This window comes from Aedes albopictus, chromosome 1 (assembly GCF_035046485.1).
Source record: "Aedes albopictus strain Foshan chromosome 1, AalbF5, whole genome shotgun sequence".
NCBI classification, from domain to species: Eukaryota; Metazoa; Arthropoda; class Insecta; order Diptera; family Culicidae; genus Aedes; species Aedes albopictus.
The window spans coordinates 141,783,372-141,793,135 of NC_085136.1; positions in this window are offsets into that span (position 1 = coordinate 141,783,372).

Below are 9,764 nucleotides of genomic sequence, written 5' to 3' on the forward strand. Positions count from 1 at the left end.
TCTCGCATTCGTACTCAGCATAAGCGTGGTGCTGACGGTGGTGGCCAACTGCGCCAGTTACGGAAGGTTTACTTCCCTCAGCGTGGGAGTTGAATCAGTTCTGTCCTCTGCTGCACTGACGTAGTCACTTCCTTCTGTGCCGTGGTCTCCTGTGCCTACGTTCCCCACATCACTCAGGTGCTCATCGAAGTACTGCTTCCACCTTTCGATCACCTCTCGTTCATCCTTCAAGAGGATCCCGTCTTTATCCCTGTACATCCCACAACGACTTGCGACACGAAGACGTTGCAGGATGCGTTGAGCTTCTGGTAGAGCTTTCGTGCTTCAAGGGGAACGGCACAGCAATTCCATTTCCTCGCACTCCGTTTTTTTTTCAGGAGGCGCTTCTCTACGTTCGTGTGCCGTTCCCAAGAAACACGAAAGTTCTATCAGAAGCTCAACGCATCCCGCAATGGCTTCGTGCCACGAGCCAAAATATGCAGGGATAAAGACGGAGGCCTCTTGACGGACGGACGTGAGGTGATCGAAAGGTGGAAGCAGCACTTCGATCAGCACCTGAACGGCGTGGAAAACGTAGGCACGGGAGCCCGCGGCAACGGAGAGAATGACGACGCCAGTGCAGCGGAGGACGGAAATGAACCAACTCCCACGCTGAGGGAAGTTAAGGATGCCATTCACCAGCTCAAAACCAACAAAGCAGCATGTAAGGATGGTATCGCAGCTGAACTCATCAAGATGGGCCCAGAAAAGTTGGCCACCTGTCTGCATCGGCTGATAGTCAGGATCTGGGAAACCGAACGGCTACCGGAGGAGTGGAAGGAAGGTGTAATCTGCGCCATTCACAAGAAAGGCGACCATCTGGAATGTCAGCACTTCAGGGTGATCACTATTTTGAATGCTGCCCCAAAGTGCTATCCCAGAACATCTTCCGTCGTCTGTCACCTAAAACGAAAGAGTTCGTGTGGAGTTATCAAGCCGGCTTCATCGACGGCCGGTCGACAACGGACCAGATCTTTACCGTACGGCAAATCGTCCAGAAATACCGTGAGTACCAGGTCCCAACGCATCATCTGTTCATCGACTTCAAAGCGGCATACGACAGTATCGACTGCGCAGAGCTATGGAGAATCATGGACGAAAACGGCTTTCCTGGGAAGCTGGCTAGACTGATTAAAGCAACGATGGACAGTGTGCAAAACTGCGTAAGGGTTTCGGGTGAACTATCCGGTTCATTCGAATCTCGCCGGGGACTGCGACAAGGTGACGGACTCTCATGCCTACTCTTCAACATCGCTCTGGAATTTGTGATGCGACGAGTCGGCCTCAACAGCCGGGGAACGATTTTCACAAAATCCGGTCAATTTGTGTGCTTTGCGGACGACATGGACATTATCGCTAGAACATTTGGAACGGTGACAGAGCTGTACACTAGTATGGGACACGCTTGTATGGAAAAAATAAATCCTCGCTCCAGTCGACTTTTTTGATCCCATTTAGGTCCCATATGAACTGTACAAAATTTCAGCGCAATCGGTGAAACTATAATTTAGCGCAACCGGTTCAAAGTTTACATAGGATTTACTATGGGAAAACTTACACTTTCAAACAAAAAATCCAAGAGGTCGCTCCTTGTCTCCTTAATTCAAATCGATCAACGCTTCTTGTAGAAAAATCATTTATGAAACTTTCCTTCGAAGACCCCAAAATAATTGGATGCTTGTGGAAAAAGTTATTGATTTATTATCGATTAGTGATCCGACGAAATGCTTTGTATTTTGTTTTATCAGCAGCACTGCAGCTGCTGCCTTGGCCGCTGCTGCTCTGGGGGTGGTGATGCCACCCGCCACCCCATGCAGCAACGGCAGCAGCAGTGCTGCTGAAAAAACAAAACGAAAAGCCGTTCGTTGAAACACTAATCGGTAATAAATCAATAACTTTTTCCACAAGCATTTAATTGTTTTGCGGTCTTCGAAGGAAAGTTTCATAAATGATTTTTCTACAAGAAGCGTTGATCGCTTTGAATTACCGAGACAATGGGCAACCTCTGGGAATTTTTATCTAAAAGTGGAACTTTTTCCATAGTAAATCCTATGAAAACTTTGAACCGGTTGCGCTAAATTATAGTTTCACCGATTGCGCTGAAATTTTGCACAGTTCATATGAGACCTAAATGGAATCGAAAAAGTCAACTGGAGCGAGAATTTGATGTTTACTGTACTGTGTACTACTGTACACCCGCCTGAAACGCGAAGCAGCAAAGGTCGGACTGGTGGTGAAGGTTCTATAACATTTACCCGAAAACCATTTACCCGAAAGACATTTACCTGAATGACATTTACCCGAACGTCATTTACCCGAATGCGACAAATACCCGAATGCGACAAATACCCGAATGCGACAAATACCCAAATGCGACATTTACCCGAATGCGACATTTACCCGAATACGACATTTACCCGAAAAAAAAAATGTGTACTTGATCCCCATATGATTTGTCAATAATTAATATGTTATGGCCCGGTATCATATATCAGGCTTTGGTTAGTCCTAATAATCATCAGACTGAGTGATCATCAAGCACTCTGGTACAGGACTAATTGGCTGTCACAATGCTATTTTAATCAAAGGATTTTTGTTGATATTCTGTTCTTTTACGGCTCCATCCAATTAGCCCGAACGCCAATCCGAATCAATCAGGAGGCCGCCCAAAAAATGCAAAATTAGCTACTTATATACACGGTCACAAACTGGCAGCCATACCGCAAGTATTATCCACTTCTTCTAAGATTTTCCTTCTTTTGAAAATAGGCTGTTCTTTCGAATTTACATTGTCCACCCGTGAACTGTTGATGGGTTGGTCGGCTGGTACTGACTAAACTGGTAATTTCTCCATAGAATGTATTCATTTTTTTCATAAGAGGCTACTTTTTCGAGTTGGAGTTGAAATGTTACAGATTATAGGAATTTCTCGGCTCTGGCAGTCTGAGTGGGTAGCAAAAGGCTGTTTTGCTCCTACATCCGACGTTTCGGTTTTATTTATTTAACCTTCTTCAGGGAATAGGAGTTAGCTTTTTTGTTAAGTTGTGTGAAGCTCTACATTTGTTTGTCCTGTAAATATCATGGCGGCCACTTTTGCTATGGTGCATAGGTGTCAAATAGCTTGAGCGGCACTGTAGTTTGCTGGTGCTTTTATAGCAGCACTTTTTTCAAAGCTCGTTTTAGTTGCTTTTGAAGCTAATCACGCTACCTGTGTTTTATCGACACCCTCGATCTTGGATCGGGACATCCCGACTAAAACGAGCTTTGAAAAAAGTGCTGCTATAAAAGCACCAGCAAACTACAGTGCCGCTCAAGCTATTTGACACCAATGCACCATAGCAAAAGTGGCCGCCATGATATTTACAGGACAAACAAATGTAGAGCTTCACACAACTTAACAAAAAAGCTAACTCCTATTCCCTGAAGAAGGTTAAATAAATATAACCGAAACGTCGGATGTAGGAGCAAAACAGCCTTTTGCTACCCACTCAGACTGCCAGAGCCGAGAAATTCCTATAATCTGTAGAATCCACAGTCGTAAAATCACACGTTGTTGAAATGTTATTTAATTGTTGCGAATGAACTACTAACTCCATAGGAGACTCGTGAATCCATCTTTCTACCTATATCCTTTAGGGAACTATTATACTTATCTATCGGGGTGATGACCCATTCGGGGAAATGGCTTTTGGAATAATGTCCTATTCGAGGTTATGATGGCATTCGGGGTAAGGGGGTAGAGTTTCTTTAACAGACATAGTATCACTGTGTTGTTTGGTGGCCAAACTATTACCTATCCTTCCAAGTCTACATCTAAGATTTTTTCCTTCTTTTAATAATGGGATGTTCTGTTTGGTGAACAATCTACAAACTTTTCTGTCAAATATTATTTTCTAATGATATGTTGATTTTCCGAGGGCTGTTTTCTAATCGTTTCGAACTAATGACCATTTGGTCTACAAACAGAGATTTCCCCCTTTGCTTATCAAAAGAACAGCATATGAATCAAAGAAGGGTAAATATCTAGAGTGAACGCTAACAGCGTTAACATAACAAATGTAAGCTGCAGTTATGAGTGTTATTCAAGCATATGCCCTGTGAATTCCTATCGTGGATCATTCCAGGGGAAATTTGATAAAATGGGTTCTTGAGGAACTTGATTTTCAAAATGCTTTTCTGATCAACAATACAAAATAATACATGCACTTTTTAAATTGAACAAATTAAGTGAACTTTATTCACAAAATCATAATTTGGTCATAGTAATAAACTATTCGGGAAAATGTCGCATTCGGTTAAGTGTCGCATTCGGGTAAGGGTCGCATTCGGGTAAGTGTCGCATTCGGGTAAATGTCGCGTTTGGTAAATGTCGCATTCGGGTATTTGGCATTCGGGTATATGTTACATTCGGGTTATTGGTTTTCTGGTAAATGTCTTTCGGGTAAATGGTTTTCGGGTAAATGATATAGAACCGGTGGTGAATGCCTTAAAAACAAAGTACATGCTGGTAGGCGGAACCGAACACGACCGGATCCGTCTGGGTAGTAATGTTACTACGATAGACGGGGATAGTTCCGAGGTGATGGAGGAATTCGTCTACCTCGGATCCTTACTGACGGCTGACAACAACGTGAGCCGTGAAATTCGGAGGCACATCATCAGCGGAAGTCGGGCCTACTACGGGCTCCAGAAGAAATTGCGGTCGAAAAATATTCACCCACGCACCAAGTGCACCATGTACAAAACGCTAATAAGACCGGTGATCCTCTACGGGCACGAGACATGGACCATGCTCGAGGAGGACCTACAAGCAATCGGAGTTTTCGAGCGACGCGTGCTGAGAAAGATTTTCGGCGGTGTGCAGGAGAACGGTGTGTGGCGGAGAAGCATGAACCACGAGCTCGCTGCACTTTACGGCGAACCCAGCATCCAGAAAGTGGCCAAAGCCGGAAGGATACGGTGGGCAGGGCATGTTGCAATAATGCCGGACAACAACCCTGCAAAGCTGGTGTTTGCAACTGATCCGGTTGGCACAAGAAGGCGTGAAGCACAGAGAGCACGATAGGCGACTTGGCGAGCATTGGGCGCGACCGAGGATGGAGAGCGGCAGCCACAAACCGAGTATTGTGGCGTACTATTGTTGATTATGTCTTGTCTTAATGATGTTGAACAAATAAATGTATGTATGTATTCTTCATGTTCGATCGGGTTTCTTGCTGAAGCATGCTCTCGGCTGCGTAATTAATAGCTGCTTTTACCCCACTCCTGCAGTCCTGTAGAGGTGGCACATCGAGCTCACTCTCATTTGGTAAATGCTGCATTTGAGATTCTGCGCGTAGATTGAGGTGACATCCAGTTGCTTTAGTCGCTCTACGCTGTACCGTGGCGGTTGCCGGTTGTTGATAACGAAAAGTTATGTGCGCTGTTTGACCAGCAGGTTGTGCCGTCCATCAATGAATGTGGTCGGTTTGCAATTCCGTCTGTTGTGGTGATCTTTAGGTGTTATGATAAATGATGATACAAAAACCATATAACCCATGGTTATGCACCACACAATGTGTTGTAAATGAACATTTTACAATATAATGTATTATAGCGTAATTCAAAAAATTTATTTCGCTCCACACCGCTTATTTGATTTGTAACCAGATTCTATGCCTTCTCTCAAAATTTGAGCTCATTTGGTTGAAAATTGAAACCAAGCCCTTCAAAGTTTGTATGGGAATTACTATGGGGAAACGATGTTTTTCATTCAATCGACCGTAGTATTTCCCCAAGTGCCCTAGAGGGTTAGTTGACCCTTGGTACTCCTAGGCTACTCTATCAGCTACAACTTTGCCGAAGATTGCATTCAAATCGGACGCCTCATTAGTTAGTTATCGATTTGTATCCAACTGGACAAACTTTAAGTGATCGTTCAGCTTCCCAGCAGGCAACATAGGGCCATAGACTTATTTCAAGACCTCGATGTACCAAAGAAAACGATCAAATTTTGTGTGTCCAATGCGGTACCCAATAATATTCATAACCGTGTATTTTTTTCCGTGTGAATTGCCTTTTGTGTAAATTATATTCAGCGTGTTACACTGATCTGACAGCTCTGACAGTAAGGGACTAAACATAAATTACGTAAAGTGGGTACCGAGGATTGTTCACAATCTGCGAACTTGACTGCGGAAAAAATCGCGACCATGACGCCGCTGATAGGGCACTGCATGAAATTCTCTCCTTCTCTTTCACTCTTACAGAAATTTTTTAAACAACAAGGCCAAGAAATGTCAAAATTCCATACTAAATCAAAACAATGCAATGCCCTATTGCAGCATATGGCGCCAAAGATAGCACACTGAAATCTTGGCTACTATGTTCCACTGCAAAATTCAGTGATGTCCTTCCCATAGTTTAACCATCATGAGTTCAGATTTCTATTTTGGATAAAAATCGGTAACTAATTAATGAGGCATCCGATTTAAATGCGGTCTTCGGTAAAGTTGTAGCTGATAGAGTAGCCTAGGAGTACTAAGGGTCAACTAACCCTCTATGGCACTTGGGGAAATACTACGGGCGATTGAATGAAAAACATCGTTTTCCCATGGTAATTTCCATACAAACTTTGAAGGGCTTGTGCAGTCTCAATTTTCAACCAAATGAGCTCAAATTTTGGGAGAAGGCATAGAATTTGGCTACAAATTGAATAAGCGGTGTGGAGCAAAAACAATTTTTTGAACCACGCTAATGTATAGGTTGTTAAGTATCGTAACCAGGGATGGCAAAAAATCTTTTTTCTCTTTTCCGTTCATCGATACCGACAGTAAAATAAAAACAAAACAACGGCAGCACCAATACTATCAGCAGCCGCGCCGTCGACAGTTAAGCTGGCGCTTGATAGTTTTCGCTTCCCCACAAAAATATTTATGAGCAGTCATGCCGAGGCGGGTGATTGCGAAAAATGTCAAATATGTTCAACTGCTAATAACTTCCTTGTTTTAGTGAATAATTTGAATCTGTTTGCACAAATAGCTAGAGCACACTCCTAGCACAGACAAACAGACGTCTCACTCTACTCACTTCCTATCGTTTCCCTTTTTAACGGATTATTCAAATATTCCGTAGTTCGCAAATCGCTCGCTCGTGGCGCTCGCATCGCTTTTGCTCCTGTTTGACGTTTGCTCACTACCGCCATCTACTCAGTGGGTTTGCGTACCACAGCATAATTAGCATTGGGCGATTATGTTTGCTTGACGATGATTTTTATCGCATTTTGTTCCAAGTGATACGTCTGTTTGTCTGTGCTCCTAGCTTTGTGATGCATATAAAGAAGTTTGTCTAGAAGCGGTTTGAAACGCAGAAAAATGCGAAAATGGGAGAGACAGAAATTGTTGTCGTCGTTGTGCTCGAGTACCGGCGCTTTCGCGCTTGAAAACCATTTCGAGGAAGAAGGCTGCTGGAAAAAAATGTTGTGGCATTTATTTTTCGAACAGTTTGAGTTTGGCCGGGCCTGTGATGTTCGTGTGGAAAAATGTCAAATGTACAGCCGGTAACCGTTTTTTCCAGTACATTTCTCATCCCTGATCGTAACAAATTTATTTATATATTTATTTTCAATATAAAAATCGATTTCTCTCGCACATATCTTGTGGAGCACAAATATTATTGTTATGTATTGTTTTGAATACAATACATAACAATATGCTACCGAAAAAGGCATAATTTCTCCATATATGGTTTTGAACTACTTGGGCACCCGCGTCAATTCCTGGCACCTCACAGCAAAACAAATCAAAATATCTCTTACCGCATATTTTCCAAACGCACTTCCGTGGGTAATCATCTCCCGCAACATTTACGCAATGGGATCCACAGTCAATTTGCTACACATTCACTCTGAAACCGCACAATTGATCAACACAATTATCACACGTAGGCGAGTGCACTTCGTCAGCACAAAAATAGGTGCCGAAGTGATTTCCCATTTGGTTTTGCTGGAAGTTCGGCACTGGTGCCGAAAATTGGCGCTGGACTAGATGCAGTAAACTCGTTCAAAATCAACTTTCCGGCACAAAATCTTCACAACAATCACTGTTAACAGCAAGTTCACGCAATAAGGTATCTGATACAGATGAAAGGAAAAGAAGTGGACAAAAATGATCGTTTCGTTGTGAATTTAGGCAATAAACAATTTTGTTCACATGTTGTGCCGGAAATGGGGTGAAAAACCCTATGTTGTATTGAGTAGCCAGTAGCCATTACCGGTTGCTCATAACCGGTTCATCCTAAGATCGAACTTGCTTCATATTTACTGCATACAAGTCGTTGCATGCAAGTTAGTTCGACTGGGCATAAATAATGTTTAGTATGGCTATGCTTTCGTAGATGGAAATAGCTGTAGTATTGGTTACCAGTTACCAAAGCATACAACCGTTAACAGTCATTTGATTGATGATGGTAAGTCCCCATAAACCGACATGAATAAAACAGATGTTGGTTGTCGTGAATTATATATTAAGTTTAATAAATATAAAGTGCACAAATCTGAAACCCTTTTGAAACTTTATGCTGCTTCGTAATTTGAATAATTCCGCTATATGAGTAATGCAGGTAGATAGGTATAATATTCTGATCATTTTAGAGGTAACACCAACGATTGGAAAATCATGGACGAGAACAGCTTTCCCGGGAAGCATTGGCGTAGCTTATTTTTCTTACTCACTCTCCTAAGCAGACACGAGAAAGAGCGGGATTGAAAGAGGGGGCACAGGCTTTCTCTTTCTCGTATTTATTTAGGAGAGTGAGTGAGAAAAAAGCAAAAGCTTGCTATGCCAATACCGGGAAGCTTACCAGACTGATAAGAGCAACGATGGACGGTGTGCAGAACCGCGTAAGGATTTCGGGTGAACCTGAAACGGGTGAACTATCCAGTTCATTTGAATCTCGACGGGGACTACGACAAGGTGACGGACTTTCCTGCCTACCATTCAACATCGCCCTGGAAGGTGTTATGGATCGTCGCAACAGCCGGGGTACGATATTCACGAAATCCGGCCAATTTGTCTGTTTTGCGGAAGTCATGGATATTATTCTAGAACATTTGGAAGTGTGCATCCTGAAACATGGAGCAGCAAAGGTCGGACTGGTGGTGAATGCGGATAAAACAAAGTACATTCTACTAGGTGAGACTGAGCGAGACAGGACTATACTTTGCAGTAATTTTACGATAGACGGGGATACTTTTGAGGTGGTAGAGGAATTTATCTACCTCGGTTACTTGCTAACGGCTGACAATAACGTGAGCCGTGAAATACGGAGGCACATCAACAGTGGTAGTCGTGCCTACTACGGGCTCCAGAAGAAACTGTCGTCAATAAAGATTCACCCTCGCACCAGATGTACCATGTACAAGACGCTAATAAGACCGGGTGGTCCTCTACGGACACGAGACATGGACCATGCTCGAGGAGGGCCTGCAAGCACTATGAGTTTCGGAGCGACACGGGCTAAGGACTATCTTCGGTGGCGTACAGGAGAACAGTGTGAGGCGGTGAAGGATGAACTACGAGCTCGCTACATTCTACACAAACCCAGCATCCAGAAGGTGGCCAAAGCCGGAAAGATTCGGTGGGTAGAGCATGTAGCAAGAATGCCGAACAATAACCCTACAAAGTTAGTGTTCGCTAACCATCCGGTTGGTACAAGGAGACGTGGAGCGCCGTATTCTCTGATGGGCG